General features: G+C 39.7%; 1 protein-coding gene across 2 annotated transcripts in view; it reads right to left on the bottom strand.

Annotated features, from left to right (window-relative positions):
- The window catches only part of LOC309640596 (uncharacterized protein), a 601,312-nt gene extending 580,280 nt beyond the window's left edge, over positions 1–21,032 (bottom strand). The window contains exons 1-2 of one of the 2 annotated variants that reach the window (XM_082419559.1): positions 15,332–18,425; positions 12,149–12,355 (exon numbers count right to left, since the gene is read on the bottom strand). The gene's annotated coding sequence lies outside the window, so the exon portion shown is untranslated. Of the gene's footprint in view, positions 1–12,148; positions 12,356–15,331 lie in introns of both variants that reach the window. The other variant, XR_014252286.1, reaches the window with a different exon arrangement.
- Between the last annotated feature and the right edge of the window lie 2,115 nt (positions 21,033–23,147).

Below are 23,147 nucleotides of genomic sequence, written 5' to 3'. Positions count from 1 at the left end.
TTTTTCCTATGTTCTCCTCTAAGAGTTTTATAGTGTCTGGTCTTACATTTAAGTCTTTAATCCATTTGGAGTTTATTTTTGTGTATGGTGTTAGGGAGTGTTCTAGTTTCATTCTTTTACATGTAGCTGTCCCGTTTTCCCAGCACCACTTATTGAAGAGACTGTCGTTTCTCCATTGTATATCCTTGCCTCCTTTGTCATAGATTAGTTGACCATAGGTGCGTGGGTTTATCGCTGGACCTTCTATCTTGTTCCATTGATCTATGTTTCTGTTTTTGTGCCAGTACCATATTGTCTTGATTACTGTAGCTTTGTAGTATAGTCTGAAGTCAGGGAGTCTGATTCCTCCAGCTCCGTTTTTTCCCCTCAAGACTGCTTTGGCTATTCGGGGTCTTTTGTGTCTCCATACAAATTTTAAGATTTTTTGTTCTAGTTCTGTAAAAAATGCTGTTGGTAATTTGATAGGGATTGCTTTGAATCTGTAGATTGCTTTGGGCAGTATAGTTATTTTCACAATATTGATTCTTCCAGTCCAAGAACATGGTATATCTCTCCATCTGTTTGTATCGCCTTTAATTTCTTTCATCGGTGTCTTACAGTTTTCTGCATACAGGTCTTTTGTCTCCCTAGGTAGGTTTATTCCTAGGTATTTTATTCTTTTTGTTGCAGTGGTAAATGGGAGTGTTTCCTTAATTTCTCTTTCAGATTTTTCATCATTAGTGTACAGGAATGCAAGAGATTTCTGTGCATTAATTTTGTATCCTGCAACTTTACCAAATTCATTGATTAGCTCTAGTAGTTTTCTGGTGGCATCTTTAGGATTCTCTATGTATAGTATCATGTCATCTACAAACAGTGACAGTTTTACTTCTTCTTTTCCAATTTGTATTCCTTTTATTTCTTTTTCTTCTCTGATTGCTGTAGCTAGGCCTTCGAAAACTATGCTGAATAAGAGTGGCAAGAGTGGACATCTTCGTCTTGTTCCTGATCTTAGTGGAAATGCTTTCAGTTTTTCACCATTGAGTATGATGCTTGCTGTGGGTTTGTCACATATGGCCTTTATTATGTTGAGGTAGGTTCCCTCTATGCCCATTTTCTGGAGAGTTTTTATCATAAATGGGTGTTGAATTTGTCGAAAGCTTTTTCTGCATCTATTGAGATGATCATATGGTTTTTATTCCTTAATTTGTTAATGCAGTGTATCACATTGATTGATTTGGTTATGTTGAAGAATCCTTGCATCCCTGGGATAAACCCCACTTGATCATGGTGTATGATCCTTTTAATGTGCTGTTGGATTCTGTTTGCTAGTATTTTGTCCAGGATTTTTGCATCTATATTCATCAGTGATATTGGTCTATAATTTTCTTTTTATGTGTTATGTTTTTCTGGTTTTGGTATCAGGGTGATGGTGGCTTCATAGAATGAATTTGGGAGTGTTTCTCCCCCTGCAATTTTTTGGAAGAGTTTGAGAAAGATTTATGCTGTTACATTTGTGGGAATTTGTTACATGGCAATAGAAAACTAACACACTCACCATGGCCTGCTGTTTGGATGAGCTGAGGAAATTCCCTTCACCCCACAGAAGGGGTCAGTTTTGATTTCCTCTAGAGAGTAGGAGAGGGGCCATAGAAGCAGGAAAGCATCAGATAGAGAACCATCCATCACCTGACTATATTTCTGCAGATGTCTGTCACCTGCCCCAAACTACAGCAGATGGTCCAACTGTGGCATATACTGTGTTTCCCAGAACTCACTCTTGATCTGACCCCTGACTTTCCAGAAGGAGCTCTTGGATTCTCTCAGAAGTGCTAAAGACAAACTTGACTTGGGGAACTGTTCAGCTTATCTTCTGAGAACCTGCCACAATGGTTGTGCTTGCTACTCAGTTGTCAAAAATATGAGCAATATATTACCTAAGGTAAAAGTATAAAGCAAAGCAAGGGATAATTACCAAAAAAAAAAATCAGGCTAATGGTTACCTCTTGAGGAGGAGGGTGGAGAATTTGATTAAAGAAGAGCACACAGCGAATTTCAAGTCACTGCAATGTTTCACTTGTTAACCCAGGTAACAGGAACACAAGTGTCATTTTATCAGTATTCTTAAACCCTACATATATATTTTATACAGCCTTCTGTGTGTATTATACTTCATACATAAGTGCTTAGCAAAAGGTAGTGTTATTAGAAAATGAACGGTGTAAAGACATGAAACTAAAGATTAACTTTTCATCCTGACTGCTTTGCCCTTGAATGCCTTTCCCTAGAATTTACTAGAATGTTAAAAGTACTGGTCATAGGAAATGGAGTCCCTAAAATCCAGAAACGCTTTAGAGTTTCCATTATGAGAAAAAGGTGGAATATTCACTAAACAATATTAGATTGGATTCATACCTGCAATATTATGATTTATACATGTCTCATACATATTTGGTCTCCATCCACAGTTCCTGGCTCACAGCTCCCAAAACCCTTGGAATTTCCTGAGCAGCAAGAGCAATGGGATATTTGGTCTCTTGTCCTCAGTCACTGAAAAGGCTTCAGGGAAGGTGACTTCTGGATTCCTCCCAAGGGTGGGGGCTGATTGTCAAGAGAACCAACCATGTGCTTAGAGGGTTGGAACTTTCAGTCTCACCCCCCTGACCTCCAGGGAAGAGATAGGAGCTGGAGGTTGAGTCAATCGTCAGTGGCCAATGATTTAGTCAGTCGTGCCTGTGTAATGAAGCCTCCATAAAAACCCAGAAGGACAGGGTCCAAAGAGCTGCAGGGTTGATGAACAGGCGGAGATTGGGGAGAGTGGCCCCCCCGGAGAGGGCATGGAAGCTACACACCCTTTCCCCATACCTCACCCTATGTCTCTCTTCATCTGACTGTTGATTTGTATCCTTTAATATCCTTTTATAATAAATTGGTAATCTAGTGAATAAATGGGTTTTCCTGAGTTCTGTGAGCCATTCTAACAAATTAATTAACCCCTAGGAGGGGGTCATTGGAACCTCCGATTTACAACAGGTTGGTCAGAAGCACAGGTAACAACCTGGGCTTGCATCTTGTGGGACTGAGCCCTTTACCTGTGGAATCTGGTTTTGTCTCCAGATCAACAGTGTCAGAATTGAGTTGAATTCTCAGACACCCGGCAGGCATCCAAGAATTGCTTGTTGATGTGGGGAAGCCTCCACACACAAATTGGAATTGGATCTGGGAACTCTTTTGGAATACCTCAAATCTTACACCAAAATAAACTCCAGGTGGGTCAAGACTGACATGTGAAACAATGAAAATCTAAAAGTACGAGGTGAAAATACAGGAGGATTATTTTCTAATCTGGGAGTGGGGAAAGCCTTGGTGAGCATGATATAAAACATAAGAGCTATAAAAGGAAAGCTATGTGTGAATACATTTTTTTAAATTCTGCTCAGGAAAAAAAAAAAGAAACAAAAAAAACCCACCAAAAACAAACTCAAAAGACATGAAAAACTGGAAACAACTATTTGCATTCCTACAAATCAGTAAGAAAGAGACCAATAACTCAATCGAAAATGGGCAAAGGATATGAACAGACAGTTGCCAGGCAAGGAATTCCAAATGGCTTTTAAACATATGAAAATATGCTCAACCTTCTCCATAATAAGGGAAATGCAATTTAAAACTACCAGATTGGCAGATACAAATTTTGATAACACCATGTGGATGGAGGTTAGAGAAACAGATGCTCTCACATATTGCTGGTGGGAGTGTAAACTGGCTCAGTCCCTGTAGAGAACAATTTGACAATATCTATCAAAATCTAAAATGCATGTTTTGGCACGCACCATTAGTTTACACCCCAAAATCATTCCTCCATGTTCCTTGCTAACTGAGTCCAGGTGCTCAGGTGGCAATGCGCCAAGTTCCAAGCACTAAGTTTATTTATTGACTCATTCTTATTTATTAAGCACTTACTCTCTACTAGGCACTGTTCTGGGCTCTGGCGATACAACATCAAATGAAGCCACCAAACTCCAGCCTTCATGATAATCCTGCACCTACTGATTGAAATTCCAGAACATAATGGCAACTGTGGCATTTTGATGTATATTTTAAGTAATAGATACCATATAGTTTTTCTTCCAAATTGAGACACTTTTGAAAGTGAGTGGACTGCTGTTAATAAAACACAGTGGGACAAACAGGCACAAGCTAGGACTGTCCCAAGCAAAGTGGGAAATATGGTCACTCCTAGTAATCCTGAGATCATGATGATGTCACCATCATCTCAGTTGCTGTTCTAAAATGATTTCACCAGGAAACTCTGGAAGAAAAGTCAGACCCAAACTAGCTCTGGAGAAAGTACAAATGACAGATACATATGAAAAGACACTCAACCTCTTTAATTATGGGGAAAACTGGAATTAAGTCAGTAGTAAGATGTCTTGAAAGAACTTGAAATAGAGGAAGGATGTAGTCAGAATGCTTTCAAAACATATGCACCTTTGTTTGATTTGAAATTTTAATGCAGTATGTAATTTTCCAGGCATATCTCCAGACATAAAACTGATTAAAACATATTGTTAAATTAAGGAAAAACAGTATTATACTAACAGATTTCAGTTCTTATAAATAGCACAGAACACTAGAATACCAAAACCTATATTGTAATCACTATTCATTTTTACCAGGTAGTCACTTTCCCAGACTGCTGGTGACCCAATAGGGGTTAGAGAAACATAGGGAAACAATGGCCAGAGTACTTCTGGAGAGGCTTTCTTAAGGGACAAATTCAAAAGGAGAGTTTACTGGAGCTGCCTCTCCTCATGCTCCAACGTTCAAAGTGGCCATAATGCCCGGAGCTGCAGCAGCTATCTTGTAACCATGAGGTGACAATCATGAAAAGAAAAATCAATTTGCTAAGGGTTGCAGAGAAGAAGACCCAGAGGAATGAGAAGAAAGAACCTAGAGCTCTTGACAACCTTGCTGAGCTGCCAGACCACTCCTAACCTCACTTGAGAATTGTAGCTGTGGGTCAAAGATGGGAGAGAGACTTTCCTCTGCATACCCTTCAGAACTTTTTGAATTTCATACTATGTAGTTTCATACTATTTCACCATATGCCATCCCAAATAAGTACTATTTTGAGATTTTTACTTGAAAAACAGCAGGAGTAAAAGGAGCTCTGACCTCCCCTTTTTTCTTCTTGAAAGCAAGGGGTAAAACTCCATGTGAAAACATGTCCTCCCTATACCAGGAGGAAAGAAACATTCTTATCACCAGAGATGAGGCGTCAAGGCCAAGAGAATTCTGTACAAATAGACCTTGTTAAAATAATTCCCATCTTCCTTTGGCCTCCCCATGTATTTTGATTCCTTGTCCACAGTTGCCTCTCTTTGTTCAACTTAGTATAAAAATATTCAGATTTTGCCACTTCTATGTTCTTCACTTTCCTATGGGGGTTCTCAGATACATGTAAAATCTGTATACTTTTCTCCCCTAAATATGTCTTATGTCAATTTAATTCTCAGGCCCAACAGAGACCCCAAGAAGGTAGAAGTAAAGTTTTGTCTTCCCAGCACCTATTCAAGTAAGACTGTAAAGCCTGGGACCCCATCAATCCTTAAACACTTAAAACAAAAATATTCTTTGTCTACATTGGTTGGTTTGTTTGCTTTTTAGTGGAAATATACTTTTTAAAAACATGTGGTTTGATGTTTACGAAGAAGTAAATTATAGACAAAAAGGTCCTTCAGTATCAACTCTCACATTATATTGCCAAAGCTCAAAGTGGCAGAAATCATTATCACCAGTCAAGCTGAAGCCTAGGTATCCAGTCCCCTTTCATCTAATTTATTTGCACTCAATCCGAAGTACTGATTTATATTTTAATTAGAGAACAAAATTTGACTTTCCTAGTTTTAGAACCCAGAAACCTATGCCAAATGCTTTGAGAATTTACTTTATTACAAGATTTTTTAAAAATACCCAGACGCCGACTTTGTTTTTTAAGAATCACTTTCCACACCTATGGCTTCAAAGACTAAACCTGTCAGGCTTGTTGGTGTGTGACTCCTTCCTCTAAGATTCCAGACATTCTCGTCTGCGGCATCACGCTGCGGGGAGAGCGCAGTGTGAAATGGCCGTGATCTTTGTGGGTTACTGTCTGGCTATACCTCACTGGGACACCAGAGGGCGCGCGGAGGGCTGGCACTTGTTTTTCTTTAAATCCTGAATCAAAGTCCGCGCGGGGAACAACAAAAGACTGGGAACACGGGCCGGGAGACAAAGGGACAAGGGGAAAAGGCTGCACGCCCTGTTTTACTGGCGTTGAAGTTTGCTTACTCATCCACCCACCTCCCCGCCTTAAGGAAATAGATATAAACAACTTATGCTGCAAAATAATGAAATCTTGGGCTGACAAGGAAAATCAGAGAATGGATTAGTCACCCTAATTCTATGAAAGACTATCACAGGTGTGCGTTTGAGCTATTTGCTTTGCTTGATATTAGTAACTTACCCCCCAAAAAAATTTTTATTTCTTGTTTTTCTGCGTTCATGAATAATACAGGCACATAGCAGAAAATTTAGAAAATATAGAAACGCAAAAAAAAGAAAGATCATCAACATACTCTAACCTAACATTTTCACATATTTCTTTTCAAACTTTTTTCAGTATATAGAAACGCATAGAAAAATAGTGCACTTCATATTATTTTGTGCTGGCTTCCTTCTCATTTACTATATCATCAACTTCATTTTTATCCATAAATCTGATAACCTTGCTAGTCACATGAGTGAATCACAGAAGAGTAAGAAATGTCAGAAGCTTTTTCCCTAAGATAGCAACCTGAATGCCAAACCCAAGTCGTGCATATAAAGCGGGAATTTTTCTGTTGCTTTGCATTTAGAAGAGGAAACAGGTAAAGATTAAAGAAAAGAAGTAGAAACTACGCCATCCCACCCCAAAAAGGGAGAATGAACATGTCCTTCCCGTCTGTCTGAGGATGACTTAAGGTCAGACAGATCAATCTACACAGCCACTAACCGGCAGAGGTCAGCAGGTGGCCAGCAAGACACGAAAAAAGAAACAGGAAGGTCAGTGACCTTGAGTCTTGGGGCCAGTGCCAGCAGGTGGCTTCCTCAGAAATCGGAACGGAAGCTGAGACCAGCCCTGGGGCCAATAACCACAGCGAAGGTGATGCCGAGATCTGATGCTCTGGAACACCCCCCCGCACCACACACACACTCTAATCACTCAGCTCACAGATTCCCTTGCATTAGTACAACAACAAAAAAAGAAAAAGAGTGGTGTTCTCAGCCCTGGGAATTTAGGAGGATCACTGGAGCTCTCTGGGTCTCAGTCTCCTTACCCAGATAACTGAAAGGGTGGAAAAGATCCAAGGTTCCTGCCAGCCCCTCAAAGTCTGTGATCCTTTACGATCCCCGACTGTGCATAACAATGAAAGACGGAGACATTCTCTGCCTTCTGCAGCCCAGGAGCAGCAGCCCCTCTACTTGCTGTTTCCCAGATCCCCACATTCTCCTTCACAAGCTCTGTGCCTTAGCATTAGTGCTTCCCCCTTGCAGAAGTGCTGGAAAACTTTTCCCCTTCTCTTTCAAAGTTCATCGTCCTTTGAAGGCCCAGCTAGGTTTTCCTCAAGCACCTCAGGCATAGGTAGTCCTCCCTTCTCTGTAATTCCATACTATTTTGTACATACTTCCATCACTTTCTACCTGTGTGACTGTAACCTTCCTGTGCCTCAGCTTCCTCATCTGTAAAAGGGGGAGAATTATTGTACCAAACTCAAAGGATTGTAAGAGGATTAAATGGTTAACAGGTGTAAAGCACTTAAAGCAGAGCCAACATTTATCAGGTTCTCAATAGGCCTGGATTATGCCTCCACCATAACACTTAACGAAGTGTTGAATAATGATCAGTTAAAGGGTCTACCTCCCCCATGATCTGAGTCCTCAAGGCAGGAAGTGAGTCTTATCCGTATCTTTGTCCCCACTGCCTAGCTCCATGCCTGGCACAAAGAATAAATCAATAAAGGTTTTTGTTTGTTTGTTTTCTTAATGAGAAGGAAAAAAAAGACTGAAGGGTTGATTGAACTAGAGGGGGACACACTTCTGTCTCTCAGTTTTAACTTTGGATTATTGTTTAAATAAATTAGGCTGGGAAACAGTGAAGTATGATTTTTTTCCCCTTCATAATCTAAACATGTACCCATCCAGGCCCAAATCATAAACATTTATCTTTGAATTTTAATGTTTATGAAGGGTTAATTCCCATATTTGCAGGGGAAGTTCGATGTTTTAATAGATATAATGTTTCGGTGAATGAATGATTATAGAATCCAAAAACTACTCAGGAGCAATTTAGGCTCTTTAATTATGGGGAGAAGGGAAGGGAAGAAGAAGGTTGGGTAGTGAGCTAGCCCAAGTTCTTGTTTATATTATGTTCAAAGGTTGGGTTGAGGAAGTGAGCATAACAGAGAAAAAAGGGAAGAGACACAAGAAACTAGGTCATGCATCCTCTGATAAAAACAAAAAGTTATTTAAGAGAATGAAAAGACAAGACACAGCTTGGGAGAAAATACATCTCCCAAGATATATATGTGTTGATATATATATGTATATGTGTATGTGTATATATATATCTATATATATATATGTGTGTGTGTGTGTGTGTGTGTGTGTGTTGATACATCCCAAGATATATTTCATATATGATATATCTGATAAAGACTAGTAATCAGAATGTACAAAGAACTTTCAAAATTCAATAATAAGAAAACATCCCAATTTTTAAAAGGGCAAAAGATTTGGATACTTAAATAAATCCATGGAAATATGCTCAGCACCATTAATTATTAGGGAAAGGCACATTAAAACTACAGTGAAGGGGAGGGGGGCGGGGGAGGGTTAATTTGGGAACATGGGTCTAGCAGATGCAAACCATTATATATAGACTGGATAAACAACAACCTCCTACTGTATAGCGCAGGGAACCACATTCAATAACCTATAATAAACCATAATGGAAAAGAATATGAAAAAAGAATATATATATGTATAACTGAATTACTTTGCTGTACACCAGAAACTAACACAACATTGTAAATCAACTATACTTCAATTAAAAAAAAAAAATTAACACTGGCATCACCAAAAAAACAAACAAACAAACTACAGTGAGATCCCGCTACACACCTATTAGAAAGGCTTAAATAAAAAATACTTACAATACCGTGCTAGCAAAGATATGGGACAACAAGAACTCTCATACATTGTTGGGAGAAATGCAAACTGTTACAGCCACTTAGGAAAACAGTTTGGCAGTTTCTCATGAAGGTAAACATACACTTACCCTAAGACTCAGCAGTCCCACTTCTAGGTATTGACCCAAGAGAACTGAAGATCTATGTCCACACAAAAACCTGTACACTAATGTTTGTAATAGCTATTTTTATAGCAGTCAAAAACTGGAAAAAATACAAATGCCCATTAACTAGAGAGTGGATAAACAAACATCCATACAATAGAACACTAATCAGCAATTTTTTAAAAAACTACTGATACATACAACTTGGACAACTCTCAAAAGCATTATGCTAAGTGAAAGAAGCCATATTCAAAAGGCTACAAACTGGGCTTCCCCGGTGGCGCAGTGGTTAAGAATCCACCTGCTAATGTAGGGGACATGGGTTTGAGCCCTGGTCCAGGAAGATCCCACATGCTGCGGAGCAACTAAGCCCATGCGCCACAACTACTGAGCCTGCGCTCTAGAGCCCCTGAGCCACAGCTACTGAAGCCCACGCGCCTAGAGCCCGTTTTCCGCAACAAGAGAAGCCACTGCAATGAAGAGTAGCCCTGCTCACTGCAACTAGAGAAAGCCCGCGTGCAGCAATGAAGACCCAACGCAGCCAAAAATAAAATAAATAAAATAAAATAAAAGGCTACAAACTGCACAGTCCCATTAATACGACATTCTGGAAATGGAAATCTCATCAGCGGTGCCTGGGACTGGAGACAGAAGACTCACTGCAAAGAGGCATAAGGGGACTTTGTGATGAAAGTGGTGGAAAGATTTTGATGATGTTCAAAATTCATAGAATGCTATGCCTAAAAGAGAATGAATTGTACTGTTTGTAAATTATATCTCAATAAACCCTAAAAATAATAAATAAATAAATAGAAATGAATAAGAGGCCGAAGTTCTTAACACAGCCTGCGAGACTTTGTCCCACTCCCGGTTGGCCTTTCAGCCTCATCTCTTCCGTGACCTTCCTCTCCCTCCCTGATCACGTCAGCCTTCTTTCAGCCCCTCTGCTCACCACATTTCCTCAGTTCCTATAATCTTTGCACATCCAGTTCCATCTACCAAGAAAGCTCTTCCCTCTGCATCTTCTTCTTAGTAACTGTCACAGTGGTGATTTTACACTGTTGTTGTTGTTGTTACTATTCTGTGTCTCCTCCACTAAAATGGAAGCTCCTTGAGGTCAGGGTCTGTCTTTGTTCATCACTGTATCTCCAGCACCCCCCGCACTGTGCTGGTACAACGACCTGTACAATGAATACTCAACTATTACATTCAACTGCCTTCTCTATGTCTCAGCCTTAACACATCCCAAACTGAAATGCTTCTTATCCCCCAAAATACTGCTCCGCAGGCAGAGCTGCTTCGTCGCACAGTTCAAGGAGTGCCAGCCACAGAGCATCCATGGGAATGGCCCGCTGCCTCCCCCAAGCTGTGCCCTTCACGTGGACTCTCCACATGGATGCGGTGCTCTGAGCATTATTCTTCTCCACTGCAGTTGATGGCAACTCTATCCTCCCAGCTGCTCACGCCAAACATTTTGGAAGCATCTTTGATTCCTCTTTCGCTCTCACACCTCACAGTCACTCTATCAGGAAATTCTACTGGCTCTACCTTTGAAATACATCAGCTTCTCTCACATTCCCAGCCACCCCCACTCCAGCCTGAACCACTATCACTACTGCAATAGACCTCTTTGGTCTCCCTGCTGCTGCTCTTGTCCAATACAGTCTGCTCTCAACCCAGGAGCCAAGAGCCCTTTAAAAACATAAACCAGACCATGTCATTTCTCTTCTCAAAGCCCTATAGTAACTCTCTATTTCCCCTCAGAATAAAAGCCAAAGTCTACAATGAACTTTAAGGCCCCACAGGCCTCCCAAATAGTTATACGACTACACCTCTTACTTCCCTCAAGTCTGTTCAAATGTTACCCTCTTAAAACAAAGCCTAGGGCTTCCCTGGTGGTGCAGTGGTTAAGAATCTGCCTGCTAATACAGGGGACACAGGTTCGAGCCCTAGTCTGGGAAGATCCCACATGCTACAGAGCAACTAAGCCCGTGTACCACAACTACTGAGCCTGTGCTGTAGAGCCCACGAGCCACAACTACTAAAGCAGGTGCACCACAACGAAGAGTAGCCCCTGCTCTCCACAACTAGAGAAAGCCCACGCACAGCAACGAAGACCCAATGCAGCCAAAAATAAATAAATTAAAAAGAAAAAAAAATGAAGGCTACTTTGACCACATTCTATTTACTTAACTTGCCACTCTCCAAACCCATTTACCGTGCTATTTTCTTCTATTTCCACTCTTGTCACCAACTAACTTATTTACCTATGATCATCATTGTTTATGGTCTGTCCTCCTTCTGTTAGGATATAAGCTCCACAAGAACAAAATTTGTTCATTGAAACCTCCTCATGCATCTAAAGCAATGTCTGGCATATTGTAGGTTCAATAGTGAATAAATAACTACAGTGTCTGCTAAGTAATTAGAGATTAATAAATATTAGTACAGGAACAAGTGTGACACATACAAAGTGATAAAACTTTTTCTCTCCATAACTCATATTTCTTTGTTAATATACATCTATGTGGAACTGTGCAGCAGGGTGAAAACTGCACAAGATTTGCAGTCAAGGCTTGGGTGATTCCTGGCCTCTCACCACTTCCTACCTGTATAACTACACAAGATTCTCATATAGGGATAAGACACTTGCCCTGTTAACCTCCCAGGGCTGTTGGGAAGAGAAAATGAATGTGAATGCTTCTGCAAGCTGTGATAAGCTCTACAAACAGTTACTTAGGTAAAGCAAGATTTGAAACTTTCAATAACATCAATTGCCGTCATGCTGTTTACCTCCAAAGAGAGTTCTATGCCCTCTGAACTGCCAGTCCGATTTTAACCTTTACTTTCTCGCAGTGCTGACGGTGACGAATCTCTGAGCTGCCTTACCCTGTTCAGGTTAGTTACCCTCTCTTTTCCTTCCATTTTAGGAAGATGGACAGCAGGTGTTGCGTTCCCTGCTCCATAATCTCTGCTGACTCAGGCTGCTTCTTCCCATCCCTAGGGAGGATAAAAGAGGAGCAGTAACAACACATGTATAGCCACTGGCATAGCTTTACAGAGCTTAGGTGGAGAGGCTGGTGTCTCTTCTGAAGGGACAAAGATTAAGCCTCTTCTCCCACAGTGTGGAACCTTGTGCAAACAGTTCAGAAGACCTGGCTTTCCACTGCCCTGACGCCTCTCCAACTGAGAGACCAGAGGCAAGTCTCTTCAATCCTACCCAGAAAAGGACATCAGCATAGTTATCGCAGGGCCCTTTGGACTTTGCAAGAGTTAGTGGAGGGTCAGAAGTAGAAGGAGGCCCAGGGACACTGAGTTTTATTGAGGCTTTGGGTGTATTTAAGAGTGGGGAAAAAAAAAAAAGTGCCAAAACAGGCCTCAGAAATTGCCATTTTTTTAAACTCAAGATGGATTAAAGACCTAAATATAAGGCCAGACACTATAGAACTCTTAGAGGAAAACACAGGCAGAACACTCTATGACATAAGATCCTTTTTGACCCACCTCCTAGAGAAATGGAAATAAAACAAAAATAAACATATGGGACCGAATGAAACTTAAAAGCTTTTGCACAGCAAAGGAAACCCTAAACAAGATGAAAAGACAATCCTCAGAATGGGAGAAAATATTTGCAAACAAAGCAACTGACAAAGGATTAATCTCCAAAATTTACAAGCAGCTCATGCAGCTCAATGTCAAAAAAACAAACAACCCAATCCAAAATTGAGCAGAAGACCTAAATAGACATTTCTCCAAAGAACATATACAATGTTTCTCCAAAGAACATTTCTCCAAAGAACATATACAGATTGCCAGCAAACACACGAAAGGATGCTCAACATCACTAATCACTACAGAAATGCAAATCAAACTACAAATGCAAATCAAAACTACAGTGAGGTATCACCTCACACCAGTCAGAATGGCCATCATCAAAAAATCTGCAAACAATAAATGCTGGAGAGGGTGTGGAGAAAAGAGAAACCTCTTGCACTATTGGTGGGAATGTAAATTGATACAGCCACTATGGAGAACAGTATGGAGGCTCCTTAAAAAACTAAAAATAGAATTACCATATGACCCAGCAATCCCACTACTGGGCATATACCCTGAGAAAACCATAATTCAAAAAGAGTCATGAAAAAAAAAAGAGTCATGTACCACAATGTTCACTGCAGCTCTATTTACAATAGCCAGGACATGGAAGCAACCTAAGTGTCCATCAAAAAACTGAATGGATAAAGAAGATGTGGCACATATATACAATGGAATCTTACTCAGCCAAAAGAAATGAAACTGAGTTATTTGTAGTGAGGTGGATGGACCTGGAGACTGTCATACAGAGTGAAGTAAGTCAGAAAGAGAAAAACAAATACCGTATGCTAACACATATATATGGAATCTAAAAAAAAAAAAAAAAATGAAGAACCTAGGGGCAGGACAGGAATAAAGATGCAGACGTAGAGAATGGACTTGAGGACATGGGGAGGGGGAAGTGTAAGCTGGGATGAAGTGAGAGAGTGGCATGGACATATATACACTACCAAATGTAAAATAGATAGCTAGTGGGAAGCAGCCGCATAGCACAGGGAGATCAGCTCGGTGCTTTGTGACCACCTAGAGTGGTGGGATAGGGAGGGTGGGAGGGAGGGAGACGCAAGAGGGAGGGGATATGGGGATATTTGTATATGTATAGCTGATTCACTTTGTTATACAGCAGAAACTAACACAACATTGTAAAGCAATTATACTCCAATAAAGATGTTAAAAAAAAAAGAAATTGCCATTTTTTTAAATGTCTGCGTTTAAATCCAAAATCACTTTCATCAGATGGAAAACACCATGTAACCTATGATCTATAAAAATACTAATTCCTAGTACAAGGAATGGATTTCTTAAGACACGTAAGTTTAAGTTCTATAATAAAAACATTTAATCATGTCAGTTTGTAACTCTATAAATTCACTTATTTAGAGTTAACCTTAGAAGTTTGTAAGTGAGGCCCTCTTGGTCCCCCTGGGAACAGGCTTGATCCTGTTTATGAAAAGGCTCAGGATAATATAAATTATTATATTAATGTACTTTCCTAACTCTATGTTTAATCAATGGCACATCCTTGTTTTGAATTATTTAAATGTATTATTATTTAACCATTTAACTGTTTGTCATTTCCGAGTAAACTGTAGACGCCTCAGGAAAAAGACCTAAATACAGGAAAAATCAGCTAATAAAATTTCATTTGGCCTGCGTGAGCCCTTTTGTGTCTGAAAAGCTTACAAATAGTTTGAAGAGGCACTAGACTGTGGGGCAACTCCTACTGCCCCTGACACATGGCAACCATATGATATCCTTGAACTTTGACTAAAGAAAAAATATATAAATTTGTGAAGGTAAAACTCTGCTTCCTAACACAACATTGTAAATCAACCATACTCTAATAAAATTTAAAACAAAAAAACAAAAAAACTCTGCGTCAACTCACGGTCACTTAAAACAAAAATCTCCCGCCACAAACCTAAATCATCTGGAAAGCATGAAAAGTCCTGGCAAACTATGTTCAACAGGTCACCATCACTAAAACTGGAAGCGAATTTTGTTTCATTTATTCTAAACCATTTACTGTTTTCAGTGACGAAAAGAGTCCAAGGCGCCCAGAATGGATAATGTGAGGAGTAACAGGCTGGGTATTTTCACACCTGCAGGTGACTGTAGGAGGGGAAATCTTTTCTCACCTTGAAGTAATATTTGAGAGGAAATTAATGAACAGCTCCTCGTTAGTATAGTGGTTAGTATCCCCGCCTGTCACGCGGGAGACCGGGGTTCAATTCCCCGACGGGGAGAACGACTCACTTTTACTAACCACTACTACTATTTCCCGCGTAATTCAACTGCCCAGCCTTGCTGACAAACACAACATGCGGATATTTTTTATAAGTGCGTCTTTTCAAAATGGTAACTTTTAAGCTTAATGCTCACCGTGAGATAAAAGCCAACTCTGAGAGTAGACGCTTTACACTGTTGTCAGAAGGGTTAAGAAGGACGAAAACGCTCGTCAAAAACCCACTGCTCGCTCCCAGCCGGTAGCTGACGCTAGCTGGCAAAGGCCTACGCATGCGCAGTAGCGCCCCGCCAAATTCCAAACGGAGGTCACGAACTCAGCCCACAGAACGGGAAGGGGGTGGGGAAGATGAGGGCCGAGTCTCCGCCCCTAGCCCGGCAGGTTAGAACGGAAATCGCTTGCAGAAGAAGAGGAAGGACTGGTTTCCTTTGACCCTGGAGACTCGACTAAAAGGGGAGCTCCATTCTCCCGCCTCTGCTAGTTCCATCCTAGCCTAGGTAGAGGGATAGCTGTGAGGAAAATCTTGGCACTAAAAGAATCAGTCTCCAGTCTGACCTAAACTGGATGGAAGGGCAGGGAGAGAATGGAAGAAAAGGCGAGGCGTGCCCGGAAGAGACGCCATGTTACCGGAGTCCTAAGAAATTGCGCGAGCCACAGCCCAGCAGGACCTCGTGGCGCAACGGTAGCGCGTCTGACTCCAGATCAGAAGGCTGCGTGTTCGAATCACGTCGGGGTCATGCCTTTTATTTTTAGGCCCACTGGTTTCTATAAAGCTAGATGTATTCCCGCCATTTTTTGAAAATACCTTTGATTTTAGGTTAAATCTTCCTCGTTCAAATGTTATCCCAGTAATCCTTAGTCTGCAAAAAGACAAGGATCACTATATATCGTGAAACGTTAAGGCTGATTTCTTTTTTTTTTTTAATGTTTGGCCTTGTGAGTTCTCTGTCATTCAAAGTGCATAATGCATAGATGTGGGCTATTACTGTTGTGCATTCGTGGGCGTATCAGCCCATGGTGGTCCTTAACAGGAAACATACAATACATATACCGTACAAGCTGTTTTTCCAAAAACAATTTTAGACCCGTTTGCCTTCGGCAAGCAAGTCCAACAGGGTACAATTTCTAACTTTGTGTAATAGTTTACATGCTTTAGCCCATGTGCCAGGCACTGTAAACAACCCTGCAACGTGTGCACATTGTACACGCTTACGGATGAAACTGTGGCACACAGAAGAATAGTTACCCACCCAAGACTCTGAATCGCGTGACTGACCCCAGATCCCACTCTTTACTAAATGTTTTATAATAAAGGTGGAAACAAACTGTTGAAAGAACTTGCTAGAAGCCATTGGACCTAAGTGATACCAATGCATCTCTTATATTTTCACTAACTAATGCGAGTGGTGATAAATCAGGTACCACTTTCAACTATTAATCTCTCAAAGCAGGGAGCAAAGTTTACTCATTCACCTTTGTAAGCTCCAGGACTCTTAGTACTGAATAGTGCCTTAACAGGCATGTGTCAAATATCTGTTGTACAAAAAATGAATAGCAAGCCTAGGAGAAATTTTTTTTTTTTTTATTGGATATGTTCCATGGAAGTCACCAAGTTTTCCTGCTCAGTATTTTGAAAATAGCAAATATTAATTTCTTATGTTTCAACCTAATATAGCATTGGAAATTGTGTTTTTATTCTGTGTAGTTTGTTCTTCCCTTTCTTTTTTGGTTGGATTGAGATTAGATCACCCATTTCAACAGATATTTATGGACCACTGATACTGTGATAAACACTGAGGAAAAGGATACACAGAGTGAAAGTGGAGTTTTTTTGGAGCAGCAGGAAAAAGATACATTAAGTAACCAAACACCATAATATGTTGGGGTGAGTGCCATGAGAGTAGCATGAACAGAGTGGTGTGAGGGTGCTAAAATAGGGACATTAACTCTGCCTTGGGTAGTTCAGAAAGTCCTCATAAAGGAAGATCTTGAAAAATAATGAAAGTTTCTTTGTGACTTTAAGGCATTTATTCATCCAATGAACATACATAAATGCCTTCTATGAGTCAAGGTCACCCTGTGATCTGACTTCTTCAACTATAAAAGTAGAGGTTTATATGTATTACCTTGCTAGGGCCACCATAGCAAAATACCACAGACTGGGTAGCTTAAACAACAGAAATATTCTGACCGTTCTGAAGGCTAGAAGTCCAAGATCAATGTGAGAGCATGGTTGGTTTCTTCTAAGGCCTGTCCTTGGCTCATAGATGGCCACCTTCTTGTTGTGTTCTCACATGGTTTTTCCTCTGTACACACACTTCCCTAGTGTCTCTCTGTGTGTCCAAGTTTCCTCTTACAAGGACACCAGTCAGATTGTATTAGGACCCATTTTAGCGGCTTCATTTTAGCTTAATCACCTCTTAAAAGGCCTCATCTCCAAATACAGCCACATTTTGAGGTAGCGGGGGAGTAAAGCAATATATATATATATGTCATTATTAATAGTGCTATAGCTCTAAAATTGTCACTTCACAGGTTCCAGCTTCTTTACCAAGGCTGGACATTTGTAGTTTCTCAGAATGACCCATTTGCTAACTTGCTGTAACTTTGAAATGACCCAAAATCCAACACTTCATTTTAACTTAAACCTCTACAATCATTATATAGTAATGATATAAGGAAAGAGGCTCTGGAATACACAAATTCATATTTGAATTCCCAAATCCCGACACTTAATAGCTCTGTGATTTTGTTCTATTTCACTAAAAAGTTTCCAGTCTATCATTTATTCATACAAGTGGATTTATCCACTAGTACAGAATGCACTGAGCATTTATCTCACTTGTTTAATAAGCTTTCTCTTTTGAATTATTTTTAATCATTTACCTAAGACTGATGTACTCTGGATAAACTGATAAAATGGAGCCTTTGGAAATGAAAACTGAAAAACAGATTCTGAATTCTGATAAGTCAAGTGATTCCCCAATTTCTCACACTAATTCAAAGTAGTTATGATTATAAATCGTAAGTAGTTATGATTATAAAGTAGAAAAGTAGTTATGATTATAAAATCATATGTGTTCATTGTAGAAATCTTGGGAAATACAGAAAAACATAGGGAAGAAAAGAAAAATCACCTGTCCCCATCACCTAGAGGAAACTACTACAAACATTCTGGTCTATATTCATGTAGTCCATTTAAATATACACATATCCATACACATTTCAGTTCTTTATAGAACTGAGATCTTACTCTAACATGGGTCTCTTTTTCTATTTGTATTTTACTTACTGCTGTGTTGTAAACATTCTCTCATATTCTTAAATAAATGTCAAGAACATGATTTTCATGACCATGTAGTATTTCATCAACTGCTGTTTGAGGTGACATCCTTAAATTCACAACCAAGTCCTATACAAAACAGGATATGAAAAATAAAAAAGTCATCTGTATGTTAATAACATTAAGAACTCCAAAAAGGGAAATGAAGGCAGTTATCAAGTGTTTTAGGAAAAAAAAAAGTTTTGGAAGAGTTTTCTGACAAAGTAATAGCATCATTTAAAAAAAGAAAATCTGTGGCTTCACATAGAAATATCCTTCCACTGTTTCCCAAAGTTTTGGTTACCAGAGCTGTAACATTTTAAAGATTTTTTTTAAACCTAATACCTGTTTGAACATAAAAGATAATTAAAATGTTTGTTATATTGGATGAATGTAACACAAAATAAAACATCAAGTCTTTTTTTTTTTAATTCAGAAATTTCACAGGAGATGACTGAAAGAATCAAGCCCTTGAGAAGGACAGAAGGGTGAGATCCAGAGTACAACTGGTGGAATTCACTCTGATAGAAGGACACCACTTCAATTTAAACAAGAAAGATGCAAGAGAAAATGAGTGCAGATTTGACCGTCTGAAGTTGAGGCATTCCTACAGATGGTTTCTATTTTCTCAAGTATGAAGCAAGGTTACCAGCTGAAAATGGGGAGAGGTACGGGGAAGGGATGTGAGCAATTTGAGAAGTGAAGATATGAATGGTTAATCCAGAGAATGAAGAGCTTTGTCAGCCAGTGTCGAGTGCTCCTGTGAGGTCTGAGGTCATGAATTAAAACCAGTTGTTGTATGATTTTTCTCCAGCAATCTTTGCTACTTGGGCGCAAGCAGTGAGAAAGTTTGTTCCAGCAAGGTTCAGTCCCAGCAAAGTTGAGGCTCTTCCAAGCAAGAAAGATAGAGACATTGGAGTAAGAGAGTTGAAAATGTTCGCAAAAGAGTGATTACATGGATTGATCAGGGGATCTACTTCAGTTGAGTTGGAATGATTATATGACAGCAGGAGCAGGATAATAGGTTTTTCTTTAAAGTGTTGGGGTTAATGAATTGGAGGTCAGTGAGAAAACGATAAATGAGCTGAGGAAAAGAGGCTAGTGATTGACAATTGGGATGCTTGAAATTGAGATTTAAAAGGTAAAACAGCTATTGATGACAGGGTTCAGAGTCTTACCACTGGAGTGGACGGATGAGATGGAATAGAGGAACAAGTTGTTGGAGATGAAGAGGTCAAAGACCTAAGAGGCCCAATGTCAGTGTTACATGGGCCGTCTGTAAGAATGCTGAATTCACACAGAACGTAGACAAAAGGGATGGTGAGGAAAACTTAGAGCATGGAGCAATGGTCTAATTTCTGAGGGAGATTGGCCAGAGGTTGAGAAATTATAGCAGTGAAGAGGATGAGGTGTGATTTATGATGATATGAACTTCAAATGTTTTTGAAGGAGGAAAGAGGAGAAATCTTTGGAAGTGGCAACCAGGAACAAAGAGGCCACCCAAACTCTGTAGCCCAACCTCTCGGCCTTAAGGTACATTAGAGTATGAAAAAAAACAAAAAAACAAACCTCTACTTCGGAGCTCTACAGCAGAGTTAAAAGCAAAATTACCTTCACCACTAAAAATAGTGGTGCTGGGGATATACCTGGATGCATCTAGGATAATTCCGAGTCTGAATTTGATAACTCATGGCTTTGTGGATGATGTAGAAAGTCAATCTCACTGTCTGATAGCTTATGACATCAACCATGTCTCCTGACAAATGTAGAATCTGCAAGTAACCTCCTTTTGATAGTGTCCAGGGATAAGAAAAGGAGAGAGAATTAATGAGAGGGAATGAAAATGTTTTTACTCAGGGAACATTGATTTCAGGCATCTAGAATGCAGTTCTTTGTGAAGTATGTTATCTTTAATGTTGGCCTGTAGCGCATAGTACTGTGTATATTTAAAAGAACTTTCAGAAGACATACAGATGGCCAACACACACTGAAAAGGTGCTCAACATCACTAATCATTAGGGAAATGCAAATCGAAACCACAGCAAGATACCATCTCACACCTGTCAAAAGGGCTATTATCAAAAGACAAGTATTGGCAAGGATGTGGAGAAAAGGGAATTCTCGTGCACTATTTATTAGAATGTAAACTGGTGCAGCCACTATGGAAAACAGTATGAAGGTTCCTCAAAAAATTAAAAATAGAACTACCATATGATCCAGCAATTCCACTTCTAGGTATTTATCTGAAGAAAACAAAAATACTAATTCAAAAAGATATATGTACCCCTATGTTTATTGCAGCATCATTTACAACATCAAAGATATGGAAGCAAAATAAGTGTCCCTCCATAGGTGAATGGATAAAGAAAATGTGATATACATTGATAGGCATAGACACAGACACAGACACACAGACACACAGACACACACACACACACACACACACTGGAATATTACTCAGCCATAAAAAAAATGAAATCTTGCCATTTGCAGCAACATGGATGTACCTGGGGGGTATTAGGCTAAGTGAAATAAGTCAGACAGAGAGAAATACCGTATGATTTCACTTCCATGTGGAATCTGAAAAACAAAACAAATGGACAAACAAAACAGAAACAGACTCTCAGATACAGTGAACAAACTGGTGGTTGCCATAGGGGAAGGGGATTATGAGGTACAAACTTCCAACTATAAGATAAATAAGTCATGGGGATGTAATGTACACATAAGGGAATAGTCAAAAATATTTTAACAACTTTGTATGGTGATTTCATAAAGCATAAAAATATAGAATCACGGTTGTACACTTGAAACTAATAAATATTGTATTGATATGTTTATAACTCAATCAGAAATAAAAATAAAATATAACAACTTTCAGACTCAACAGGCGATTTTTTTTTTTTTTTGCTTGTGGTAAAAAGTAGGATTACACTGCCTGGAAAATTTCTGGTACAAAGACCCTATGAAAAAAGCAGAGTTCCAGCGCAGCACCCTCAGATGTCCCTCCAGGTGGCTCTGTGATTCCAGCATTGTACTCCACTGGCATCAAATTTACGTAGATTATTATTTTCAAAGTGTCAGTGATGCCTCCTCCTCCTCTGAAGATCCACTTCAGGAACCTGGCTGCCCAGGTATCCTCAGACCACAGGGCAGCTGTCAGAGCCTGGAGATCCTTCTATGTACTCCACCCTTGTCAGATCAAATGTAGCCCTGGTAACTCCGACCCTTTTCAGTTAGAGCGGCAAAACCTACCTCTTAAAAACTGTTAGTACAGTCATGCCAGAGCCAACCCCTTCAACTAGCAAGGTAACGATTTAACAGGATAACTTGCTAATTCAAATAGGATAGAATAAACCCGTTAACTGTGGCCTTGCAGATATTCTGCTCAGGACTTTTGCCTTGCGCATAATTTGAGACTATACTGGAAGAAATAACTGAACTGTGCCAGGCACACTGCCTGGGACCATCCCACACTCATTGACTACATTTATGGGGTTACCAGTCACTGCGAAATCATGGTCGTTCGCCTGTCAGCTCAGTTCACCATCTGAAGATGAAACCCTTGCCTCTGTACCCAGTGAAGCTGGGGGTGGGTAGGTAATGGTTAAAGTAACTCTTACACAGCCACCTAAAGACCTACAAAACAACTGGCTAATTAAAATACAATTTTAATTTTGCATTTCTGATCTGAATACTATTGCTCAAATATATGTAAATACTGATATTTTTAGAAAATAATTAGTAAAATTGCCTCTAGGAAAATAGACTATCGTTAAAAGAAATGTCTCCTCAATTTCTAAAAATAAAATGGCTTAATTCATAGGAAACATTTTTAGTATTTCCAGTAAATTTACTGGAACTTAAACAATCATGCAGAAATCAGATAAACTTTTTTTTTTAAAGCATCTTATAAAGCATAGTTTGGAGGTCAGAATCTGGGGAAATGATTAAGACACCCTAAATCCAAGGTCAGCTTCTTTCTTTCCTTGGAAGAAAATATCTTGAAACATATAAATTCGAAAGGTATGCAAACGTTTGTCATTAATGGTATTTGTTTTCAGGAAGACATTTTTATTGTAAAATTTCTGAGACTCCACCAGGTTTTAACTCGGATCCGTAATAGGGGTTTGATTAGGGTTTCCGGCCTAATTATTAGTCACTAGGCTTCCCCTAAGATTAAAATCTAGAATGCACCTGTCTCAGTTGTTAAGTTATCCATTAAGGAATTCCTAAATCATTTCATTTCGTTGTATTATGAAGCATTAGGTTTACGTTACGGGTAAGATACTTACGGGTGGAGGGATCCAACCCAGAGACGGCTCTGAACAAAATGCAGTTGAGCCCCAAATAATTAAATGAAATAATTTAGAAAGGCCCCAACCTTCTTTAGGGTAAGAGGCAAGAGCAATATTTGGCAATACAATTTCGTCACAAATTCAAGGGTACTTCAAAGTGCCCCGTAGTCGAGGTCTGGCTTTTTCCGAATTTCGGGAACAAAAGAAGCGTTCGCAAGCAGAGACGGGGATTTAACTGCCCACTCTCCCCTTGCCTCCCCCAAGTAAATCAAATCGAGGAAGATGAGCGTCCACATGCACGCCTCGCTTCTTTTCTTTCCCTTCAGGGCTAGC

The sequence above is a fragment of the Balaenoptera physalus genome, assembly GCF_965194825.1.
Source record: "Balaenoptera physalus genome assembly, chromosome: 13".
NCBI lineage: Eukaryota > Metazoa > Chordata > Mammalia > Artiodactyla > Balaenopteridae > Balaenoptera > Balaenoptera physalus.
Note: the sequence above shows the minus strand (reverse complement) of the source record. Positions and strands in the feature narration are given on the sequence as shown.